This window comes from Oncorhynchus mykiss, chromosome 12 (assembly GCF_013265735.2).
Source record: "Oncorhynchus mykiss isolate Arlee chromosome 12, USDA_OmykA_1.1, whole genome shotgun sequence".
NCBI classification, from domain to species: Eukaryota; Metazoa; Chordata; class Actinopteri; order Salmoniformes; family Salmonidae; genus Oncorhynchus; species Oncorhynchus mykiss.
Genome location: NC_048576.1, coordinates 101,175,746 through 101,203,186, shown reverse-complemented (window position 1 = coordinate 101,203,186; position 27,441 = coordinate 101,175,746). Strand labels below are relative to the sequence as shown.

General features: G+C 42.2%; 1 protein-coding gene across 1 annotated transcript in view; it reads left to right on the top strand.

The window, feature by feature from the left end:
- The window catches only part of LOC110511505 (NACHT, LRR and PYD domains-containing protein 12), a 115,706-nt gene that overhangs the window by 67,912 nt on the left and 20,353 nt on the right, over positions 1 to 27,441 (top strand). The window lies entirely within an intron of this gene.

The window sequence follows — 27,441 nt, the reverse complement described above, 5'->3', positions numbered from 1 at the left end:
GAGGAGTTTTTGGCTTTACGTCCTATGCATGGCACAACTACGGGGCATGATTTGTATGAAGAGGTGTCAAGATGTGTAAATGAGATGGAGCTGCCTTGGGAAAAACTCGTGGGTTTGACAACCGACGGAGCACCTGCGATGTGTGGACACAGGAGCGGACTGGTGGCGAAGATACGGGAAAAGATGCAAGAGGAAAACGCGACAGGTGAGCTGACAGCTTATCATTGTATCATACACCAGGAAGCGTTGTGCGGTAAAGCCTTGAAAATGGAGCATGTAATGAGCATCATCACGCGCACAGTTAACTTTATCAGAGCCAAAGGTTTGAATCACCGCCAGTTCAAGGCATTTCTGACGGAGTTAGAAACGGAGCATGGTGATTTGCCTTATCACACAGAGGTGCGATGGCTAAGCCAGGGAAAGGTGCTTCAAAGATGTTTCGAGCTTCGTGAGGAGATTTGTCTATTCTTGGACAGCAAAGGGAAAGACACAACACAACTCCGAGACGAAATGTTTCTGTGTGAAATGGCTTTTCTGTGTGACATTACGAGTCATCTGAATGCAATAAACTTGCAGCTGCAGGGTCGGGATCGTGTCATCTCTGATATGTACAGTACAGTGAAGGCATTTAAAACCAAACTGACTCTGTGGGAGACGCAGATGCGGAAAGAAAATTTGAGCCACTTTCCCAGCTGCCAGACCATGAAAGAGAAGCTCTCTACCAGTGCGTTCCCGAGCACACAGTTGGCTGATAAAATAGGTATGCTTACCACTGACTTTCGACGCCGATTTGCTGACTTTGAAGCACAAAAAAGCAGGTTGGAACTGCTCGGTAACCCATTTGCTGTTGACGTGGAAAGCTCACCACCAAACCTCCAAATGGAGTTGATTGACCTCCAATGCAATGATGCACTGAGGGAAAAATATGCGGCAGTGGGTGCTGCGGAGTTTGCCCGTTTCCTCCCCGGCACAATGCCCCAGCTGCGCATCCAGGCTGCTCAAACGTTGTCTATGTTTGGCAGCACATACCTGTGTGAACAACTGTTTTCTTTGATGAACCTGAACAAAACATCACACAGAAGTCGACTTACTGCTGAACACCTCCACTCAATTCTGAGGATTTCTTCAGCTCAGAGCCTTACCCCGAACATTGATGAACTTGTGGAAAAGATGGGACACCACCAAGTATCACCCTCAACCTCAAACAAGTGAACATTACTGTGCAATCACATATTTAGAGTTTTTACTCAGTTCAAGTTTAAAAGTTAAAATTTAATATTTGTTTTCACTGCATGTTACTTCTCCTTAAACAAAGTGTTGTTTTTGATTAATAGATTTTTGCACTTTATTTTTTTGTATTTCAATCCAATTATATTTTAAAAATATTTCAGTTGAGTGGATGATAGAAAATTGCTATTATTGTTTTTTCTTTGAAGTAAATTTAGCCCACTTTTGCTAAAATAGAAAATATAGTCTACTGATGGTGCCTTGAATACCGGTTTCTTTCATTTAATGTTCATGTTATGGGGATATTTATATAAAGGAAATTTGTCTTTTGTGTCTGTTGAAAATTAAAGATTACTGACAGAGCCATAAGAAAATATTGCTTTATTTATCTGATCATATTGTAATATATTTGTTAGGTTTTCAGTAGGTTCAATTAGGTTCACTAGACTATATGCGTCATTTAAAAATGTTTCAATGAACATTCGAACAGTCCGGCCCTCGTCTTGTAGCTGATTTTTTTATTTGGCCCTCCGTCCATTTGACTTTGACACCCCTGGTGTAGAGTAATAGTTATCTGTTATACACCAGTGCCCCCTGGTGGTGACAGGATCACAAAATAACATTCTGTTTTTACATTCTACAGAACGTCTGTATAATTCTCTTACTGATATACTAAGGGGTTGTACATTTCCAATACTGTCCATTGGTAGGAAAGTGTCACTTACAAATACGTCCAACCTTTATGAGAATAACTCCTGTTCTACTCCTACCTCTGGATTCCACTATTGGGCCATTACCCAATAACTCCTGTTCTACTCCTACCTCTGGATTCCACTATTGGGCCATTACCCAATAACTCCTGTTCTACTCCTACCTCTGGATTCCACTATTGGGCCATTACCCAATAACTCCTGTTCTACTCCTACCTCTGGATTCCACTATTGGGCCATTACCCAATAACTCCTGTTCTACTCCTACCTCTGGATTCCACTATTGGTCCATTACCCAATAACTCCTGTTCTACTCCTACCTCTGGATTCCACTATTGGGCCATTACCCAATAACTCCCTCCATGATCCACAGACAAACAAACAACGCACCATTCATAACCAACTCAACTCAAGTCATTGGGTACCTCTTCAAAATAAACACTACAAATATCAAAATAACTTAGTCATATAGTAAACATCTAAACCAAGTATTTGGTCATTGTAACTGAATTACCTTAACAAAATAAAATAGATGATTATTATCACTGAATCACCTCTCATAAAGAAACTAGCTAGTATGACAGTAATGGTCTCTTCATCATCCATTATGTATTGGGAGGTAATGCAGTGATCATTACATCATGTTATTTTGGTTTTGAAGAGGTGGTTCAGTGTTAATCATCCATTATGTACTGGGAGGTAATGCAGTGATCATTACATAATGTTATTTTGGTTTTGAAGAGGTCGTTCAGTGTTAATCATCCATTATGTATTGGGAGGTAATGCAGTGATCATTACATAATGTTATTTTGGTTTAGAAGAGGTGGTTCAGTGTTAATCATCCATTATGTATTGGGAGGTAATGCAGTGATCATTACATAATGTTATTTTGGTTTAGAAGAGGTGGTTCAGTGTTAATCATCCATTATGTATTGGGAGGTAATGCAGTGATCATTACATAATGTTATTTTGGTTTTGAAGAGGTGCTTATTATACTCATCGCTGCTATTTTATTTTAAGTTGTAATGCAGTGATCATTACATAATGTTATTTTGGTTTTGAAGAGGTGGTTCAGTGGTAATCATCCATTATGTATTGGGAGGTAATGCAGTGATCATTACATAATGTTATTTTGGTTTAGAAGAGGTGGTTCAGTGTTAATGCATTACCTCCCAATACATAATGGATGATTAACACTGAACCACCTCTTCAAAACCAAAACAACTAGTATAGCTGATTATTATCTCTGAACCACTTCTCCTAAATAAATCAACTAGTATTAAAGTAATGGTCTCTCCGCATTACAACTCAAAATAAAATAGAAGAGATGAGTAATGATCGCTGCATTACTCCCAATATAATGGAAGATCAATGCTGAACAAGCTCTTCAAAACCAAAATAACTAGTATTGGTAATAGTCAACTGTATTACACACCCAAAATTAAATAGATGATCATTACTGAATCACCTCTCCAAATAAAAACTAGAATTTCAATAATGGTCACCTGCATTATTACCCAAAATAAAAATCATCAATCATTAATTTCATTCATCCTATATTGACAACATGCATTTCACCAATAGTCACGTTACGTACTTTCTCCAAACTAAGATCCGACTATATCATATTCAACGTGTATGTCTATCATTTAGAGTGAGTGAGGTGCCACTTCCTTATTAGAGGGAAACCACAGCAGTAAATGCCATTTAATTACAGACTTAGATTAAACTGTTTACCTTGTTTAATTTGGATCTCTGGCACCACGGTGTAGAATCTCCTCCAACCGGGGGGAGACACTCACTCCCGGCAAGCTCGCCAAATGTTAGGGTTCGTTCCTTACGTCCTTCTTTGTCAATCATTGGTTCATTGGTGAAATTAACATTATGACAATATCTTTAATTAAATCATTCAAAAACCTTTATTAATGCAATTGCAGACAGAAGTTGACAAACAGGAACAGGAACAGGAACATAACACATGTTTCTGAGTAAGTTCTGCATCAAACAAAAGGTCTCCAGTTGTTTTGTTACACCCTCAGTGTTGCCTGGTGATGTCACTACCTACGTCAGTACCTTTTTACTCCTGAGACCAAAACCCTGCCTCCCAAGCTATATAAACAATGGCTTTTAGTGTTATCTAAAACGTAGCAGTAAAAGTCCACTCCCCAAAGTTGCTTTATTGTGGAATGTTTGACTAGTCATATCTCCTCCACTCTCCTGCAGAGCTCCTTCTCCACAGTCACACATTACTCAGAGGGGCCTCTTTATAATGAGGCAGAGAGAGAGAGAATTAGAAAACAACTGTGGAACAATATTAAAACCTCATAATGTATATATAGTTAATCTGTAGTCTAGGACTCTATTAATGTAAGGAGGGAGGAGTCTTGCAACCCCTCCCCTTCTATTAATACAACATAAGACTAATCAATTATTCTAATACATCAAACATTTTGGTACAACACTTTTCCTGACCCCTAGGTGAACCCGACAGTAGGGAGGATGATTTAGGTGACCAAGACACAGGCCTAGAGCTTGATTTATTTGTCTGTCGGTTATTGTCATGCAAAAGACCTGACCTGAAGGTAAATGACTGTTAATTAACATAAACAAGTTTAGCAACTCCAGGCCTCCATTGTATACAAGCCTCATACAACACTGATGAGCACCATTGGAACATCTACTTTAAAAAACTGGCAGCCTACTGGCAGCAATATCCTTGCCTGTAAAGCCATTTTTGTGCAAAGCAATGATGAAGGCACATGTTGCCTTGCAGGTAACCATGGTTGACAGAGGAAGAACAATGATTCCAAGCACCACCCTCCTTTTGAAGCTTCCAGTCTGTTATTCGAACTCACTCAGCATGACAGAGTGATCTCCAGCCTTGTCCTCGTCAACACTCACACCTGTGTTAACGAGAGAATCACTGACATGATGTCATCTGGTCCTTTTGTGGCAGGGCTGAAATGCAGTGGAAATGTTTTTTGGGGGATTCAGTTAATTTACATGGTAAAGAGGGACTTTGCAATTCATCTGATCACTCTTCATAACATTCTGGAGTATATGCAAATAGCCATCATACAAACTGAGGCAGCAGACTGTGAAAAGTAATATTTGTGTCATTCTCAAAACTTTTGGCCACGACTGTTTATACTGTATTAATAATAAGTAATGTAATGTCTCCTCCTCTCCTCTAGGGGGCATAGTACGGATGACTCTCACGACTGTATATACTGTATTAATAATTAGTCATGTAATGTCTCGTCCTCTCCTCTAGGGGACATAGTACGGATGACTCTCACGACTGTATATACTGTATTGATAATAGGTAATGTAATGTCTCCTCCTCTCCTCTAGGGGGCATAGTGAGGATGACTCTCACGACTGTATATACTGTATTAATAATGAGTAATGTAATGTCTCGTCCTCTCCTCTAGGGGACATAGTACGGATGACTCTCACGACTGTATATACTGTATTGATAATAGGTAATGTAATGTCTCCTCCTCTCCTCTAGGGGGCATAGTGAGGATGACTCTCACGACTGTATATACTGTATTAATAATAAGTCATGTAATGTCTCCTCCTCTCCTCTAGGGGGCATAGTGAGGATGACTCTCACGACTGTATATACTGTATTAATAATGAGTAATGTAATGTCTCGTCCTCTCCTCTAGGGGGCATAGTGAGGATGACTCTCACGATTGTACTATCAAAAAATTGTGACTTAATTCTCAAAATTACATTTCACATTTTGACTGCGGTCATTACTCATGACTGTCGGTGTGGATACAGTCACCACAACACCACAACACCACAACACGGCTGTCGGTGTGGCAGGAATACAGTCACCACAACACCACAACAGCCCAAAACTAGTTAAGCTACCACAGTATCCCCTTGACCTTTTTGGATTGCAAACCTAAAGAGACACACCAGACAAGACTCAGAGACAGCAACAGAAGAATAGGATAAGTGTGTGTGTGTGTGTGTGTGTGTGTGTGTGTGTGTGTGTGTGTGTGTGTGTGTGTGTGTGTGTGTGTGTGTGTGTGTGTGTGTGTGTGTGTGTGTGTGTGTGTGTGTGTGTGTGTGTGTGTGTGTGTGTGTGTGTGTGTGTGTGAGTGAGTGAGTGAGTGAGTGAGTGAGTGAGTGAGTGAGTGAGTGAGTGAGTGAGTGAGAGAGAGAGAGGTACTCTGGGATTATTTAATCATTTTGGCTCATTAGACAGGTCAGAGTCTATGTTTGAAGATGTGGAGGGTTTTGGCAATACACTGTAGATGTATGTGTTCACAAGTAGCCACCAATATCTGCAAATCCTAGGGGAGAGGAGATGCTACCCCTGGGGAGAGGAGATGCTACCCCTGGGGAGAGAGGAGTTGCTACCCCTGGGGAGAGAGGAGATGCTACCCCTGGGGAGAGAGGAGTTGTTACCCCTGGGGAGAGAGGAGTTTCTACCCCTGGGGAGAGAGGAGTTGCTACCCCTGGGGAGAGAGGAGTTGCTACCCCTGGGGTGAGAGAGGAGCTGCTACCCCTGGGGAGAGAGGAGCTGTTACCCCTGGGGAGAGAGAGGAGCAGCTACCGCTGGGGAGAGAGGAGCTGCTACCCCTGGGGTGAGAGAGGAGCTGCTACCCCTGGGGAGAGAGGAGCTGCTACCCCTGGGGAGAAAGGAGGTGCTACCAGGAGAGACTGCGACCCTGCTCGGGAAGAGCTTAACGATTGGTGAGTGTTGGGGCATGTTTGGCAGGCGCTTCAGTGATGAAGACTGCTGTACTTGCTGATGTTTATCAATATGCCATGGCTGTCTCAGTCACCAGGGGCCTGTTGCACAAAACTAGGATAAGGGATTAAGCCAGGATATCTTGGTGATCCTGGCTCAATTGATCCGTAATCCGGTTGCACTAAAGATGGATAGGGGGCAGGAGGATATGTTATGGTATAAATTACCATGGAGATTTATTCTGTGGAGCTAGCCTGCTCCAGACCAGGCTAAATTCCAGGATCTATTTAATCTCATCCCTAATGTCAGTCAGCAGTCACCACAAATGGAAACCAATAGTTATTTCACTGCTCACTATACATTGTTATCACATATAACTAGACCCACTGTTATTTAAACGTTTGTGATCATTAATTTCAATGATTTTGGATAAAAAATGATTTTTAGATGATGTTGCTATCATTAGATAATTTACAGTTTCCCATAGACTATAAGGCTATATATAAAATGCTAGAATATTAGGGCCACAGAGGGGAAAAAAACACAAGTCATAATATTGTAACCAGTTGTTTTAAAGGAGGACAGTTGTTAAAATGACAGATGTGGGGCATTTCGTGAAATTGTACTTCAGTATGGTTTCATAAACAAAGACATGCTGATGTGCCAGAATATTAAGTATCACATTGTCATAAGTATCAAAACTGTAAAAACAATATGTAGCTTTTCTGCAGAAAGAACCAGCCTCATAAATTTATGACTTTATCCTTTTTCTTCAGTGTGGCCCTAGTACTCTGTCATATAAACAAATACACATTCCATATGAATATAAAAACACAATGTGTAACATTATGTTCCTTTATTGAATAAGGACAAAACAAAGCAGGTAAACCATCAGCTGGATGCAGTAGCCTCCCTGCAGCCTTGTATTACACACAGTATACCGCACAAACATCATAAGAGGCCAAATTCGTCAAAAAACGAACCCAAAAAAACCCAAATTCCTCTGCCACTGCAGGACATATTTAACCAAAATTGAAAGCACACATACTAACTAAAATAATTCAACACATATTGGTCCCTCAGCAGCCGACCACTGTCGTCATCAGGGAAGATTGCCGGATTGTCCCAGTCCATGGCTGGTGGCACTCTGGGGGCCCTCTCCTTCCTCAGGCAGGCCACATTGTGAAGGACAGCACAAGCCACAGTATTCATATAGTTGATGATATTGATATTGTTATGTGTATTCATATAGTTGTTGATATTGTTATGTGTATTCATATAGTTGATGATATTGTTATGTGTTTTCATATAGTTTATGATATTGTTGGTGGACAGTATTATAATAGTCCTACTCTCCTTAAAATGTTTTCAATATAAATTAGATGAATTCGTTCTGTGCCCATCTGTGTGCCCCATGGTGATCGCTGCTACACTATCTAGAATCTAAAAGGGTTATTTGGCTGTCCCCATAGGAGAACCATTTGTAGAACCACAGAGGGTTCTACCTGGAACCCAAAATAATCTCCTATGGGGACAGCCGGAGGACCCAATTGGAACCCTTTATTCTAAGAGTGTACTGTATCATAGGTCTATAGACCAGGGTGATCTTCTACTGTATCATAGGTCTATAGACCAGGGTGATCTTCTACTGTATCATAGGTCTATAGACCAGGGTGATCTCCTACTGTATCATAGGTCTATAGACCAGGGTGATCTCCTACTGTATCATAGGTCTATGGACCAGGGTGATCTCCTACTGATACAGTGTGTATTCACTGGTCTATAGGTCTATAGACTTGTCTTCTCAAAACAGGCTTAAAACACAACAATCAACAAACAAACATGTTCTCTTTCTAATCTACTGTTAATGCTTTTCACTCAGGAAGGATTGTTGTGTGAAAGAGATACAAATATATATGGTGGAAAGCCTAACAACAAATGACACTTCCTCAAAACAGTTTAAGTGTATTCATTAGTGCCCCCGTAGCAAAACGTTTGGCGACAGAAACCGTTTAGGTCACATTGTACAGCATTTAGAGAACTGTTTATGTTTTATGCAACATTTTAATACTGTTGGCTGTGGAGAAAACAAATGAATACAACCCAGGTTGTAGCCTACGACTCGGCATGTTGATACCTGCCTGATGCTGAAACCTGAACGTAGCCTGAGACGTATACTATGATACTAGCTAGATATACTGGTTTTTTGAAGTTAGCCAGCTTCAGTTAGCTTCACATTCCAGCTCAGACCTCACCCATCAGAATATACAGAGCGCTAGTCATCAGGAGGGTGCTCTCTCAGCAGATCGGAAAATATCTCAATGACTTGTCATGTTCTGGTTGTGAATTCAGGCTACAATTGTTACACAATTCATGTATGTTTTGTTCTATAAAGTGCATATTTATATCCAAAAATCTCATTTCACATTGGCATGTTATGTTCAGTAGTTCCAAAAACATGTGGTAATTTTTACAGAGAGCCACATCAATTTACAGAAATACTCATTATAAATGTTGATGAAAATACAAGTGTTATGCATGGAACTTTAGATCCACTTCTCCTTAATGCAACCAGTGTCAGATTTTTAAACATCTCCAATTCAAAATTAAATATATAATCGGCTTCCTATTTCGCATCAAAGCATCCTTTGCTCATGCTGCCAAACATACCCTCGTAAAACTGACCATCCTACCGATCCTCGACTTTGGCGATGTCATTTACAAAATAGCCTCCGACACTCTACTCAACAAATTGGATGGAGTCAATCACAGTGCCATCTGTTTTGTCACTAAAGCCCCATATACTACCCACCACTGCGACCTGTATGCTCTTGTTGGCTGGCCCTCACTTCATACTCGTCGCCAAACCCACTGGCTCCATGTCATCTACAAGTCTCTGCTAGTCAAAGCCCCGCCTTATCTCATCTCACTGGTCCCCATAGCAGCACCCACCCGTAGCACATGCTCCACTGGTCACCCCCAAAGCCAATTCCTCCTTTAGCCGCCTTTCCTTCCAGTTCTCTGCTGCCAATGACCAGAATGAACTGCAAAAATCTCTGAAGCTGGATACTCTTACCTCCCTCACTGGTTTTATTAGGCACCTGCTTTCAGAGCATCTCACAGATCACTGCACCTGTACATAGCTCATCTGTAAATAGCCCATCCAATCTACCTCATCCCCATACTGTATTTATTTATTTTGCACCCCAGTATTTCAACTTGCACATTCATCTTCTGCACATCCTACCATTCCAGTGTTTAATTGCTATAATGTAATTACTTTGCCACCATGGCCAATTTATTGCCTTACCTCTCTTATCCTGCCTCATTTGCACATGCTGTATATAGATTTTTCTACTGTATTATTGATTGTATGTTTGTTTATTCCATATGTAACCCTATATTGTATGTGTGGAACTGCTTTGCTTTATCTTGAACAGGTCGCAGTTGCAAATGAGACTTGTTCTCAACTAGCCTACCTGGTTAAATAAAGGTGTTCTCAACTAGCCTACCTGGTTAAATAAAGGTGTTCTCAACTAACCTACCTGGTTAAATAAAGGTGTTCTCAACTAGCCTACCTGGTTAAATAAAGGTGTTCTCAACTAGCCTACCTGGTTAAATAAAGGTGTTCTCAACTAGCCTACCTGGTTAAATAAAGGTGAAATAAATCAAATGTAAAAACTGCTGCAAGGAGGCATGAGGACTGCAGATGTGGCAATAAATTCCAATGTCCGTACAGACACCTAAGACAGCTCTATAGGGAGACGGGATGGACAGCTGATCATCCTTACAGTGGCAGACCACGTGTAACAACCCCAGCACAGGATCCGAACATCACACCTGTGGGACAGGTACAGGATGGCAACAATAACTGCCCGAGTTACACCAGGAATGCACAATCACTCCATCAATGCTCAGACTATCTGCAATAGGCTGAGAGAGGCTGGACTGGGGGCTTGTAGGCCTGTTGAAAGGCAGGTCCTCACAGACATCACCCGCAACAACGTTGCCTATGGGCACAAACCACTGTCACTGGACCAGACAGAACTGGCAAAAGTGCTCTTCACTGACGAGTCGCGGTTTTGTCTCACCAAGGGTGATTGGCGGATTTGTGTTTATTGTCGAAGGAATGAGCGTTACACCGAGGCCTGTATTCTGGAGCTGGATCGATTTGGAGGTGGAGGGTCCGTCATGGTCTGGGGCGGCGTGTCACTGGATCATTGGACTGAGCTTGTTGTCATTGCAGGCAATCTCAACGCTGTGCGTTAAAGGGAAGACCTCCTCCTCCCTCATGTGGTTCCCTTCCTGCAGGCTCATCCTGACATGACCCTCCAGCATGACAATGCCACCAGCCATACTGCTCGTTCTGTGCATGATATCCTGCAAAACAGGAATGTTAGTGTTCTGCCATGGCCAGCGAAGAGCCCGGATCTCAATCCCATTGAGCACGCCTGGGACCTGTTGGATCAGAGGGTAAGGGCTAGGGTCATTTCCCACAGAAATGTCCATGAACTTGCAGGTGTCTTGGTGGAAGAATGGTGTAACATCTCCCAGCAAGAACTGGAAAATCTGATGCAGTCCATGAGGAGGTGATGCACTGCATTACTTAATGCAGCTGGTGGCCACACCAGATACTGACTGTTACTTTTGATTTTGAGCCCCCCTTTGTTCAGGGACACATTATTAATTTATGTTAGTCACATGTCTGTGGAACTTGTTCAGTTTATGTGTCAGTTGTTGAATGTTATTTTCATACAAATAATTACACATGTTAAGTTTGCTGAAAATAAAAGCAATTTACAGTGAGAGGACGTTTCTTTATTTGCTGAGTTCATGTATCATCTTAATTTGAGCCAGTTCACTACAGCAGGGAAATGTGAATTATTATGTGGATTATAATTAATAGACGTTTTTGGAGTGGTTGATACAAGAATACAGAATACAGACAAAAGAGTTTACAAAGTTTCCGTACAACATTATACACAACTAGGCAGAGTGAGCAAAGAGGAATGAGAGAATGAACAGTGGCTATACAGTTGATATACAGTACAGTGGATATACAGTTGATATACAGTACAGTGGATATACAGTTGATATACAGTACATTGGCTATGCAGTTGATATACAGTACAGTGGATATACAGTTGATATACAGTACAGTGGCTATGCAGTTGATATACAGTACAGTGGATATACAGTTGATATACAGTACAGTGGATATACAGTTGATATACAGTGTAGTGGATATACAGTGGCTATGCAGTTGATATACAGTACAGTCGATATACAGTTGATATACAGTGGCTATGCAGTTGATATACAGTACAGTGGATATACAGTTGATATACAGTACAGTGGATATACAGTTGATATACAGTGTAGTGGATATACAGTGGCTATGCAGTTGATATACAGTACAGTCGATATACAGTTGATATATAGTACAGTGGATATACAGTTGATATACAGTACAGTGGCTATGCAGTTGATATACAGTACAGTGGATATACAGTTGATATACAGTACAGTGGCTATGCAGTTGATATACAGTACAGTGGATATACAGTTGATATACAGTGTAGTGGATATACAGTTGATATACAGTGTAGTGGATATACAGTGGCTATGCAGTTGATATACAGTACAGTGGATATACAGTTGATATACAGTGTAGTGGATATACAGTGGCTATGCAGTTGATATACAGTACAGTGGATATACAGTTGATATATAGTACAGTGGATATACAGTTGATATACAGTGTAGTGGATATACAGTGGCTATCCAGTTGATATACAGTACAGTGGATATACAGTTGATATACAGTACAGTTGATATACAGTTGATATATAGTACAGTGGATATACAGTTGATATACAGTGTAGTGTAGTGTAAGTCTCTGCTATGCAATCTGGTTTCAGAGCTGGTCATGGGTGCACCTCAGCCACGCTCAAGGTCCTAAACGATATCTTAACCGCCATCAATAAGAAACATTACTGTGCAGCCGTATTCATTGATCTGGCCAAGGCTTTCGACTCTGTCAATCACCACATCCTCATCGGCAGACTCAACAGCCTTGGTTTCTCAAATGATTGCCTCGCCTGGTTCACCAACTACTTCTCTGATAGAGTTCAGTGTGTCAAATCTGAGGGTCTGTTGTCCGGACCTCTGGCAGTCTCTATGGGGGTGCCACAGGGTTCAATTCTTGGACCGACTCTCTTCTCTGTATACATCAATGAGGTCGCTCTTGCTGCTGGTGAGTCTCTGATCCACCTCTACGCAGACGACACCATTCTGTATACTTCCGGCCCTTCTTTGGACACTGTGTTAACAACCCTCCAGGCAAGCTTCAATGCCATACAACTCTCCTTCCGTGGCCTCCAACTGCTCTTAAATACAAGTAAAACTAAATGCATGCTCTTCAACCGATCACTACCTGCACCTACCCGCCTGTCCAACATCACTACTCTGGACGGCTCTGACTTAGAATACGTGGACAACTACAAATACTTAGGTGTCTGGTTAGACTGTAAACTCTCCTTCCAGACCCATATCAAACATCTCCAATCCAAAGTTAAATCTAGAATTGGCTTCCTATTTCGCAACAAAGCATCCTTCACTCATGCTGCCAAACATACCCTTGTAAAACTGACCATCCTACCAATCCTCGACTTTGGCGATGTAATTTACAAAATAGCCTCCAATACCCTACTCAACAAACTGGATGCAGTCTATCACAGTGCAATCTGTTTTGTCACCAAAGCCCCATACACTACCCACCATTGCGACCTGTACGCTCTCGTTGGCTGGCCCTCGCTTCATACTCGTCGCCAAACCCACTGGCTCCATGTCATCTACAAGACCCTGCTAGGTAAAGTCCCCCCTTATCTCAGCTCGCTGGTCACCATAGCATCTCCCACCTGTAGCACACGCTCCAGCAGGTATATCTCTCTAGTCACCCCCAAAACCAATTCTTTCTTTGGCCGCCTCTCTTTCCAGTTCTCTGCTGCCAATGACTGGAACGAACTACAAAAATCTCTGAAACTGGAAACACTTATCTCCCTCACTAGCTTTAAGCACCAACTGTCAGAGCAGCTCACAGATTACTGCACCTGTACATAGCCCACATATAATTTAGCCCTATCAACTACCTCTTTCCCAACTGTATTTAATTTATTTATTTATTTTGCTCCTTTGCACCCCATTATTTTTATTTCTACTTTGCACATTCTTCCATTGCAAAACTACCATTCCAGTGTTTTACTTGCTATATTGTATTTACCTTGCCACCAAGGCCTTTTTTTGCCTTTACCTCCCTTCTCACCTCATTTGCTCACATTGTATATAGACTTGTTTATACTTTATTATTGACTGTATGTTTGTTTTACTCCATGTGTAACTCTGTGTTGTTGTATCTGTCGAACTGCTTTGCTTTATCTTGGCCAGGTCGCAATTGTAAATGAGAACTTGTTCTCAACTTGCCTACCTGGTTAAATAAAGGTAAAATAAAAATAAAATAAATAAAATAGTGGATATACAGTGGCTGTACAGTTGATATACAATATAGTGGCTATACAGTTGATTTCCAGTATGTTGGCTGTACAGTTGATATACAGTACAGTGACTATACTGTGGATATACAGTTGATATGCAGTGGCTAAACAGTTGAAATACAGTTCAGTGGCTATACAGTTGATATACAGTACAGTGGATATACAGTGGCTATGCAGTTGATATACAGTACAGTGGATATACAGTTGATATATAGTACAGTGTATATACAGTTGATATACAGTACAGTGGCTATGCAGTTGATAGACAGTACAGTGGATATGCAGTTGATATACAGTACAGTGGATATACCGTTGATATACAGTGGCTATGCAGTTGATATACAGTACAGTGGATATACAGTTGATATATAGTACAGTGGATATACAGTTGATATATAGTACAGTGGATATACAGTTGATATACAGTTCAGTGGCTATACAGTTGATATACAGTACACTGGATATGCAGTTGATATACAGTACAGTGGATATACAGTTGATATACAGTACAGTGGATATACAGTTGATATACAGTACAGTGGATATACAGTTGATATACAGTTCAGTGGCTATACAGTTGATATACAGTACAGTGGATATACAGTTGATATATAGTACAGTGGATATACAGTTGATATACAGTTCAGTGGCTATACAGTTGATATACAGTACACTGGATATGCAGTTGATATACAGTACAGTGGATATACAGTTGATATACAGTACAGTGGATATACAGTTGATATACAGTACAGTGGATATACAGTTGATATACAGTACAGTGGATATACAGTTGATATACAGTACAGTGGCTATACAGTTGATATACAGTACACTGGATATGCAGTTGATATACAGTACAGTGGATATACAGTTGATATACAGTACAGTGGATATACAGTTGATATACAGTACAGTGGCTATACAGTTGATATACAGTAGAGGGGATATACAGTGGATAGACGGGCAGACTCTCGTAGGTCTAGGCTAGGTTACCTACAAACTATTATAAGGTTAGTTCTAGGCTACCTACAAACTATTATAAGGTTAGGTCTAGGTTACCTACAAACTATTATAAGGTTAGGTCTAGACTACCTACAAACTATTATAAGGTTAGCTCTAGGCTACCTACAAACTATTATAAGGTTAGGTCTAGGTTACCTACAAACTATTATAAGGTTAGGTCGACGTCAGACATTCAATAGTCAGAGTAGGTTTGAGCTATGATCACTTATCATGCTGACCAACCTGATGGCCTCTGTTGGAAATGGTGTGAAAAATATCAGGCCTAGGCTACATTCTCTGTCCTGTTACTTGTAGGTTGACTGGCTATCGTTCAGGCAAATGAGAAATAAGTGCACTCAGGCTATCCGGAATGCCAAAGTTAGTTACTTTAAGCAGCAGTTCTCTTTCTATGGGTCTAACCCCAAGAAGTTCTGGAAAATGGTTAAAGACCTGGAGAATAAACCCTCCTCCTCCTCACAGTTGCACAAGTCCCTTAATGTTGATGATACGGTTGTTACTGACAAGAAGCACATGGCTGAAAACTTTAACCACCACTTCATCAAGTCTGGATCCCTATTTGACTCAGCCACGCCTCCTTGCCTGTCCAACATTTCCTCATCTCCCACCCCTTCTAATGCGACTATCCCCAATGCTTCTCCCTCTTTTTCCCCTGGCCCGCTACAAAGTTTCTCCCTGCAGGCAGTCACTGAGTCCAAGGTGCTAAAGAAGCTCCTTAAATTTGACCCCAAAAAACTTCTGGGTCAGATGGTTTAGACCCTTTCTTCTTTAAGGTTGCTGCCCCTATCATCACCAAGCCTTTCCCCAAACTTTTCAACCTGTCTCTCCTTTCTGGGGAGGTCCCCATTGCTTGGAAAGTAGCAACAGTTCATCCTTTATTCAGTGACTCAACCCACTCAAATGACGCACCCCTCCTAGGGACGGCAAGGAAGAGCATCAGTAAGCCAGTGACTTAGCTCTTCTAATAGTGTTAGAGGCAGAGAATCCCAGTGGAGAGAGGGGTACCAGCAGAGACAGCAAGGGCGGGTCGTTGCTCCAGTGCCTTTCCTTTCACCTTCACACTCCTGGGCCAGACTACACTCAATCATAGGACCTACTGAAGAGATGAATCTTCAATAAATACTTAAAGGTTGAGACTGAGTCTGCGTCTCTCACATGGGTAGGCAGACCATTCCATAAAAATGGAGCTCTATAGGAGAAAGCCCTGCCTCCAGCTGTTTGCTTAGAAATTCTAGGGACAATTAGGAGGCCTGCGTCTTGTGACCGTAGCGTACGTGTAGGTATGTACGGCAGGACCAAATCAGAGAGATAGGTAGGAGCAAGCCCATGTAATGCTTTGTAGGTTAACAGTAAAACCTTGAAATCAGCCCTTGCCAGTGTAGAGAGGCTAGCACTGGAGTAATATGATACATTTTTGTTGGTTCTAGTCAGGATTCTAGTAGCCGTATTTAGCACTAACTGAAGTTTATTTTGTGTTTTTTTGGCTCCGAAAGCCTTTTGGACTTTTCCATGTGAATATTAAAGTCACCAAAGATTAGAATATTATCTGCTATGACTACAAGGTCCGATAGGTCCGATAGGAATTCAGGGAACTCAGTGAGGAACGCTGTATATGGCCCAGGAGGCCTGTAAACAGTAGCTATAAAAAGTGATTGAGTAGGCTGCATAGATTTCATGACTCAAAAGACGAAAACGTCGTATTTTTTTTGTAAATTTAAATTTGCTATCGTAAATGTTAGCAACACCTCCGCCTTTGCGGGATGCGCAGGGGATATGGTCACTAGTGTAGCCAGGAGGTGAGGCCTCATTTAACACAGTACATTCATCAGGGTTAAGCCATGTTTCAGTCAGGCCAATCACATCAAGATTATGTTAAGTGATTAGTTCATTGACTATAACTGCCTTTGAGGTGAGGGATCTAACATTAAGTAGCCCTATTTTGAGATGTGAGGTATCAAAATCTCTTTCAATAATGACAGAAATGGAGGAGGTCTTTATTTCAGTGAGATTGCTAAGGCGAACATTGTCATGTTTAGTTTTGCCAAACCTAGGTTGAGGCAGAGACACGGTCTCAATGGGGATAGCTGAGCTGACTCCACTAAACTGTCAGGCTGGCTAACAGCCTGCTGCCTGGCCTGCACCTTGTTTCATTGTGCAGCTAGGGGAGTTATCTGAGGACAGCGCTCAGCATACAAAACATTACAAACAGTAACCAGCCAAGTAGAGGAGAAAGAAAAGTAAGAAATAGCGATAAACTTAATCACTTACCATTGTTGATCTTCGTATGGTTGCACTCACAAGACTCCCAGTTACCCAATAAATGTTTGTTTTGTTCAATAAAGTCCCTCATTTTATCCAAAATCCTCAGTTTTGTTGGCACGTTTTGTTCAGTAAACAAATCCCTCATAGGTAGTCACAACAGAAAAATCCCAAAAGTATCAATAAAGTTCGTCAAACAATGTTTATAATCAATCCTCAGGTTGTTTTTTAGTGATAATAATCAATAATATTTCAACCGGACAATAGCTTCGTCAATATAAAAGAAAAACAAGAAAGGTGCGTTTTTGGTCGTGCGTAGCATAAAGCTCTTGGGACTTCCCACTATCCACTGACTCAGAGTGGTCTTACGCCCTCATTTTTCACAATACAAGCCTGTAACAATTACTAAAGGCCATTGACTTCTAGTGGAAGTGCAATCTGAGTCCTAAGTCTTTGGATACTGTTTAGGCAGTCAAAGGAAAACAACGTAAAAAATCTCACTTCCTGGATGGATTTTCTTCACGTTTTCGCCTGCCATATAAGTTATCTTATACTCACAGACATTATTTTAACAGTTTTGGAAACTTTAGAGTGTTTTCTATCCAAATATTTTCATCTGGAGGTGAAAATAGTGCTCCCTACCCTGGTGAGGTTAACGTCGATAGCCCTGCTCCCTGGTAAACAGTGTATGATCGCTGGATGATTCGTTTTAAGTCTAATACTACGTGTAATGGAGTCGCCAATGACTAGGGTTTTCAATTTGTCAGAGCTAATGGTGGGAGGCTTCGACGTCTCAGACCCCGTAACGGGTGGAGTCGAGACCAGAGAAGGCTCGGCCTCTGACTCACACTCCCTGCTTAACTTCACTGGGGTAGGGGGCAGCATTCAGAGATTTGGAAGAAAAACGTGCTCAAATTAAACTGCCTGCTACTCAGGCCCATAAGCTAGGATATGCATATAATGTTTATGATGATTATTTATGTAATTTGATGTGGCTCTCTACACTTTCACCGGATGTTTGTTTGAGACAATGCATTTCTGAACATAACACACCAATTTCAAATGAGGTTTTTGGACAGAAAATATTAACTTTATCGAACAAAACACACATTTATTGTGTAACATGAAGTCCTGAGAGTGCCATCTGATGAAGATCATCATTAGGTCATCAAAGGTTAGTGATTGATTTAATCGCTATTTCTGACTTGTGAGCCATCTCATTGGCTGGAAAATGGCTGTATGGTTTTCTGTGACTAGGCGCTGACCTAACATATGTTGTTTGGTGTTTACAATTTACAAGTTTATCTTTAAAATTGTGTATAGTACTTGTATATTTGAGGAATTTTAATTATGGGATTTCTGTTGTTTTGAATTTGGCGCCCTGCAATTTCACTGGCTGTTGTCGAGGTGGGACGCTAGCGTTTTCCGGCTGCGGGGACCGTGCGAGGGGATTTATACTACTATCTGTACTCACTGGTGGCACAGACACTGTTTCATCCTTTCCGACACTGAAATTACTCTTGCCTAATGATTGCATCTGAAGCTGGGCTTGCAGCACAGCTATCCTCGCCGTAAGGCGGTCGTTCTCCTGTATATTATGAGTACAGCGACTGCAATTAGAAGGCATCATGTTAATGTACCTACTTAGCTTCGGCTGGTGGAGGTCCTGACAAACCACGTCCAGATAAAGCGTCCAGAGTGAAAAAGTTGAATGGAAAAAAAAGTTGAGTGAGAGAAAAACAAAAAATGTAAACGTAATTAAAAAGTTAAAAACGTAAAGTTGTCAGGTAGGGTAAGGTTAGCAACAAAACGCACAGCAGCACTTAAACAAGTCTGCAAGTTGTGAACGGAAATGACGTCAGCTGTGCTGATGTCAACTGTGCTGAAATCAATGATTTCATGGCCCCAAGCCTCCAGTGATGATCCATGGCCCCAAGCCTCCAGTGAAGATCCATGGCACGAAGCCTGCAGTGATGATCCATGGCCCGGAGCCTGCAGTGATGATCCATGGCCCGAAGCCTCCTGTGATGATGCATGGCACGCAGCCTCCAGTGATGATCCATGGCCCGAAGCCTCCAGTGATGAACCATGGCCCGAAGCCTCCAGTGATGATCCATGGACCGGAGCCTGCTGTGAGGATCCATGGCCCGGAACCTCCTGAGACGGTACACGGCCCGGAACCTCCTGAGACTGTCCACGGTCTGGAGTCTCTTGCGACGGTCTGCAGCCCGGAGTCTCTGGCGACGATCCGTGGTCCGGAGTCCCTGGCAACGATCTACGGTCCAGTTCCTCCGGCAACGATCCATGGTCCAGAGCCTCTGGTGACGATACACGGTCGGTTCCACGGACGCGGGGATCAGCGAGTGGAGCGGGGTCTACATCCTGAACCTGAGCCACCACCGAGGCTAGATGCCCACCTGGTCCCTCCCCTATAGAGTCAGGTTTAGCGGCCGGAGGGGGGGAGGGGGGGGGGGGGGGGATACTGTCACGAACTGACCTTAGAGCCGTTTTATTTCTCTATTTGGTTAGGTCAGGGTGTGATTTGGGTGGGCATTCTAGTTTTTATATTTCTTTGTTGGCCGGGTATGGTTCCCAATCAGAGGCAGCTGTCTATCATTGTCTCTGATTGGGGATCATACTTAGGTAGCCTTTTTTTCCACCTTAGTTTGTGGGATCTTGTTTTTTGGTTACTTGCCAGTAGCTTCAGGTTTCGTTTGTGCTTTATTGTTTTGTTTGGTGAGTTTCGATTAATTCAAATATGTGGAACACGCTGCGCCTTGGTCCCTTCATTTCAATGAGCGTGACATACTGTCTATAACTACCTTAACAAACAGTGACTTATTATTATTATCATTATTATTATTGTTGCTGTACTGTTCTATAACTACCTTAACAAACAGTGACTTAATATTATTATTATTATTGTTGTTGCTGTACTGTCTATAACTACCTTAACAAACAGTGACTTGTTATTATTATTATTATTATTATTATTGTTATTATTGTAAACAGGGACTTATTATTGTTATTGACCGTTACCATGGAGAAGAGATGTCACATCTACATATTCATGTGATTGCATTTAACCACCTGACTGTTTCTATGTCTGTTAGTAAATGTTTTATAAGAGAAAATTCATAATTGAGAGCAAATGACATTCAAGAATTACTGTGTTAACTACAACCAACATGTTGGATCTCTGTTTAGTTGTCACTGTGTTAACCACAACCAACATGTTGGATCTCTGTTTAGTTGTCACTGTGTTAACCACAACCAACATGTTGGATCTCTGTTTAGTTGTCACTGTGTTAACCACAACCAACATGTTGGATCTCTGTTTAGTTGTCACTGTGTAAACCACAACCAACATGTTGGATCTCTGTTTAGTTGTCACTGTGTTAACCACAACCAACATGTTGGATCTCTGTTTAGTTGTCACTGTGTTAACCACAACCAACTTGTTGGATCTCTGTTTAGGGGTCAGTTCTCCAAAATGAGTCTCTCTAGGGAGAGAGAGGAAGGGGGCCCTGCCTCTAACTTGAGTCTCTCTGGGGAGAGAGAGGATGGGGACCCTGACTCTAAAATGAGTCTCTCTGGGGAGAGAGAGGATGGGGACCCTGACTCTAAAATGAGTCTCTCTGGGGAGAGAGAGGATGGGGACCCTGCCCCTAAAATGAGTCTCTCTAGGGAGAGAGAGGAAGGGGGCCCTGCCTCTAACATGAGTCTCTCTGGGGAGAGAGAGGATGGGGACCCTGACTCAAAAATGAGTCACTCTGGGGAGAGAGAGGATGGGGACCCTGACTCTAAAATGAGTCTCTCTGGGGAGAGAGAAGATGGGGACCCTGACTCTAAAATGAGTCTCTCTGGGGAGAGAGAGGATGGGGACCCTGACTCTAAAACGAGTCTCTCTGGGGAACATGTCATCAAAACTAAGAGGTGAGCTGACAATATTGTTTAAGAATGTATTTTCAAAAACGCAATACAGAAAACAATGATTGCTTATTGGTAGCTTCAATATAACTATTGTAGATTTTAGATTTTAAAACCATTATTTAGCTGGAATGGAATGTTGGTATCCTGTATATTAGACTGTGATATGTGGTTGTCTCACCTAGATATCTATATATCCATTGTTTAACAGGAATGTTGGTATCCTGTATATTTGACTGTGATATGTGGTTGTCTCACCTAGATATCTATCTATCACCTAGCTAACTTAAGATGAATGCATTTACACATGCCACATCTTAATTTGACCCAGTTTCTCACAGCAGGAAAATAATCCTGCAGCAACGGCAAATGTGCGTTTTTATGTGGATAATAATAATTAAGGTATATTTTTTGTAGGGGTTGATACATTCTTCATCAGGGCAAATCAAGTCTGACATTTTGAAATGGAAATTACTTTAGATGGATTATCACCTCAGCAACAATCTGAACAAATAAAAAAAGGAAAATGGCCTTCAAGGTCAGGGCCCTCAGCAAGGTCAGGGCCCTCAGCAAGGTCAGGGCCCTCAGCAAGGTCAGGGCCCTCACCAAGGTCAGGGCCCTCAGCAAGGTCAGGGCCCTCAGCAAGGTCAGGGCCCTCAGCAAGGTCAGGGCCCTCAGCAAGGTCAGGGCCCTCAGCAAGGTCAGGGCCCTCAGCAAGGTCAGGGCCCTCACCAAGGTCAGGGCCCTCAGCAAGGTCAGGGCCCTCAGCAAGGTCAGGGCCCTCAGCAAGGTCAGGGCCCTCAGCAAGGTCAGGGCCCTCAGCAAGGTCAGGGCCCTCAGCAAGGTCAGTGCCCTCAGCAAGGTCAGGGCCCTCAGCAAGGTCAGGGCCCTCAGCAAGGTCAGGGCCCTCAGCAAGGTCAGGGCCCTCAGCAAGGTTCACAAATTATTATTTTATACCCAAGCCACCCCCTGTACCTGGACATGGAACTACTCCCCTCTGGGTGCAGGTGTAGGGCACCCTTCGGTAGGAAAAGCAGAACTAGGCAATAATTTGTGCCAGGTGTGATATCCCTATATAGCTCTGATTAATGATCCTATTCACCCAGTAGAGACACGTGTGATATCCCTATATATCTCTGGTTAATGATCCTATCCACCCAGTAAGGACAGGTGTGATATCCCTCCTATATATCTCTGGTTAATGATCCTATCCACCCAGTAAGGACAGGTGTGATATCCCTATATATCTATGGTTAATGATCCTATTCACCCAGTAAGGACAGGTGTGCTATCCCTATATATCTCTGGTTAATGATCCTATCCACCCAGTAAGGCCAGGTGTGATATCCCTCCTATAAACTGTAGCTCTGGTTAATGATCCTATCCACCCAGTAAGGCCAGGTGTGATATCCCTCCTATATATCTCTGGTTAATGATCTTATCCACCCAGTAAGGCCAGGTGTGATATCCCTCCTATATATCTCTGGTTAAGAATCCTATCCACCCAGTAAGGTCAGGTGTGATATCCCTATATATCTCTGGTTAATGATCCTATCCACCCAGGAAGGCTGTTGTGATATCCCTCCTATATACTGTAGCTCTGGTTAATGATCCTATCCACCCAGTAAGGCCAGGTGTGATATCCCTCCTATATAGCTCTGGTTAATGATCCTATCTACCCAGTAAGGACAGGTGTGATATCCCTCCTATATATCTCTGGTTAATGATCCTATCCACCCAGTAAGGCTGTTGTGATATCCCTCCTATATATCTCTGGTTAATGATCCTATCCACCCAGTGAGGCCAGGTGTGAAATCCCTCCTATATATCTCTGGTTAATGATCATATCTACCCAGTAAGGCCAGGTGTGATATCCCTCCTATATATCTCTGGTTAATGATCCTATCTACCCAGTAAGGCCAGGTGTGATATCCCTCCTATATATCTCTGGTTAATGATCCTATCTACCCAGTAAGGCCAGGTGTGATATCCCTCCTATATATCTCTGGTTAATGATCCTATCCACCCAGTAAGGTCAGGTGTGATATCCCTCCTATATATCTCTGGTTAATGATCCTATCTACCCAGTAAGGCCAGGTGTGATATCCCTCCTATATATCTCTGGTCAATGATCCTATCCACCCAGTAAGGTCAGGTGTGATATCCCTCCTATATACTGTAGCTCTGGTTAATGATCCTATCCACCCAGTAAGGTCAGGTGTGATATCCCTATTTATCTCTGGTTAATGATCCTATCCACCCAGTAAGGTAAGGTGTGATATCCCTCCTATATATCTCTGGTTAATGATCCTATCCACCCAGTAAGGACAGGTGTGATTTCCCTATATATCTATGGTTAATGATCCTATTCACCCAGTAAGGACAGGTGTGCTATCCCTATATATCTCTGGTTAATGATCCTATCCACCCAGTAAGGCCAGGTGTGATATCCCTCCTATAAACTGTAGCTCTGGTTAATGATCCTATCCACCCAGTAAGGCCAGGTGTGATATCCCTCCTATATATCTCTGGTTAATGATCTTATCCACCCAGTAAGGCCAGGTGTGATATCCCTCCTATATATCTCTGGTTAAGGATCCTATCCACCCAGTAAGGTCAGGTGTGATATCCCTATATATCTCTGGTTAATGATCCTATCCACCCAGGAAGGCTGTTGTGATATCCCTCCTATATACTGTAGCTCTGGTTAATGATCCTATCCACCCAGTAAGGCCAGGTGTGATATCCCTCCTATATAGCTCTGGTTAATGATCCTATCTACCCAGTAAGGACAGGTGTGATATCCCTCCTATATATCTCTGGTTAATGATCCTATCCACCCAGTAAGGCTGTTGTGATATCCCTCCTATATATCTCTGGTTAATGATCCTATCCACCCAGTGAGGCCAGGTGTGAAATCCCTCCTATATATCTCTGGTTAATGATCCTATCTACCCAGTAAGGCCAGGTGTGATATCCCTCCTATATATCTCTGGTTAATGATCCTATCTACCCAGTAAGGCCAGGTGTGATATCCCTCCTATATATCTCTGGTTAATGATCCTATCTACCCAGTAAGGCCAGGTGTGATATCCCTCCTATATATCTCTGGTTAATGATCCTATCCACCCAGTAAGGTCAGGTGTGATATCCCTCCTATATATCTCTGGTTAATGATCCTATCTACCCAGTAAGGCCAGGTGTGATATCCCTCCTATATATCTCTGGTCAATGATCCTATCCACCCAGTAAGGTCAGGTGTGATATCCCTCCTATATACTGTAGTTCTGGTTAATGATCCTATCCACCCAGTAAGGTCAGGTGTGATATCCCTATTTATCTCTGGTTAATGATCCTATCCACCCAGTAAGGTAAGGTGTGATATCCCTCCTATATATCTCTGGTTAATGATCCTATCCATCCAGTAAGGCCACGTGTGATATCCCTATATATCTATGGTTAATGATCTTATTCACCCAGCAAGGACAGGTGTGATATCCCTATATATCTCTGGTTAATGATCCTATCCACCCAGTAAGGTCAGGTGTGATATCCCTCCTATATATCTCTGGTTAATGATCTTATCCACCCAGTAAGGCCAGGTGTGATATCCCTCCTATATATCTCTGGTTAATGATCCTATCTACCCAGTAAGGCCAGGTGTGATATCCCTCCTATATATCTCTGGTTAATGATCCTATCCACCCAGTAAGGTCAGGTGTGATATCCCTCCTATATACTGTAGCTCTGGTTAATGATTCTATCCACCCAGTAAGGCCAGGTGTGATATCCCTCCTATATATCTCTGGTTAATGATCCTATCTACCCAGTAAGGCCAGGTGTGATATACCTCCTATATATCTCTGGTTAATGATGTGATATCCCTCCTATATATCTCTGGTTAATGATCCTATCTACCCAGTAAGGTCAGGTGTGATATCCCTCCTATATACTGTAGCTCTGGTTAATGATCCTATCCACCCAGTAAGGTCAGGTGTGATAGCCCTATTTATCTCTGGTTAATGATCCTATCCACCCAGTAAGGTCAGGTGTGATATCCCTATATATCTCTGGTTAATCATCCTATCCACCCAGTAAGGCTGTTGTGATATCCCTCCTATATACTGTAGCTCTGGTTAATGATCCTATCCACCCAGTAAGGCCAGGTGTGATATCCCTCCTATATAGCTCTGGTTAATGATCCTATCTACCCAGTAAGGACAGGTGTGATATCACTCCTATATATCTCTGGTTAATGATCATATCCACCCAGTAAGGCTGTTGTGATATCCCTCCTATATATCTCTGGTTAATGATCCTATCCACCCAGTAAGGACAGGTGTGATATCCCTCCTATATAGCTCTGGTTAATGATCCTATCGACCCAGTAAGGCCAGGTGTGATATCCCTCCTATATAGCTCTGGTTAATGATCCTATCTATCCAGTAAGGACAGCTGTGATATCCCTCCTATATATCTCTGGTTAATGATCCTATCCACCCAGTAAGGCTGTTGTGATATCCCTCCTATCTATCTCTGGTTAATGATCCTATCCACCCAGTAAGGCCAGGTGTGATATCCCTCCTATATATCTCTGGTTAATGATCCTATCTACCCAGTAAGGCCAGGTGTGATATCCCTCCTATATATCTCTGGTTAATGATCCTATCCACCCAGTAAGGCCAGGTGTGATATCCCTCCTATATAGCTCTGGTTAATGATCCTATCTACCCAGTAAGGCCAGGTGTGATATCCCTCCTATATATCTCTGGTTAATGATCCTATCCACCCAGTAAGGCCAGGTGTGATATCCCTCCTATATATTTCTGGTTAATGATCTTATCCACCCAGTAAGGCCAGGTGTGATATCCCTCCTATATAGCTCTGGTTAATGATCATATCTACCCAGTAAGGCCAGGTGTGATATCCCTCCTATATATTTCTGGTTAATGATCTTATCCACCCAGTAAGGCCAGGTGTGATATCCCTCCTATATATCTCTGGTTAATGATCCTATCTACCCAGTAAGGCCAGGTGTGATATCCCTCCTATATATCTCTGGTTAATGATCCTATCCACCCAGTAAGGCCAGGTGTGATATCCCTCCTATATATTTCTGGTTAATGATCTTATCCACCCAGTAAGGCCAGGTGTGATATCCCTCCTATATAGCTCTGGTTAATGATCCTGTCTACCCAGTAAGGCCAGGTGTGATATCCCTCCTATATATTTCTGGTTAATGATCTTATCCACCCAGTAAGGCCAGGTGTGATATCCCTCCTATATATCTCTGGTTAATGATCCTATCTACCCAGTAAGGCCAGGTGTGATATCCCTCCTATTTATCTCTGGTTAATGATCCTATCCACCCAGTAAGGCCAGGTGTGATATCCCTCCTATATATCTCTGGTTAATGATCCTATCTACCCAGTAAGGCCAGGTGTGATATCCCTCCTATATATCTCTGGTTAATTATCCTATCTACCCAGTAAGGCCAGGTGTGATATCCCTCCTATATATCTCTGGTTAATGATCCTATCCACCCAGTAAGGCCAGGTGTGATATCCCTCCTATATATCTCTGTTTAATGATCCTATCCACCCAGTAAGGACAGGTGTGATATCCCTCCTATATATCTCTGGTTAATTATCCTATCTACCCAGTAAGGCCAGGTGTGATATCCCTCCTATATATTTCTGGTTAATGATCTTATCCACCCAGTAAGGCCAGGTGTGATATCCCTCCTATATATCTCTGGTTAATGATCCTATCTACCCAGTAAGGCCAGGTGTGATATCCCTCCTATATATCTCTGGTTAATGATCCTATCCACCCAGTAAGGCCAGCAGGTAGCCTCTTTTATTTGTATGTAAATGTTATGAAAGTTTTCCATTTGTTTGCTTTTTATAACACCACTTTAAATGTATACATGACACTGCAAAAACAATCCAGTTTCATGTACACATTAAAAGTCAGTAAAGTAAATTAAAGAGCCTTTATAAAGATTTATAGTGGTTTAATAATT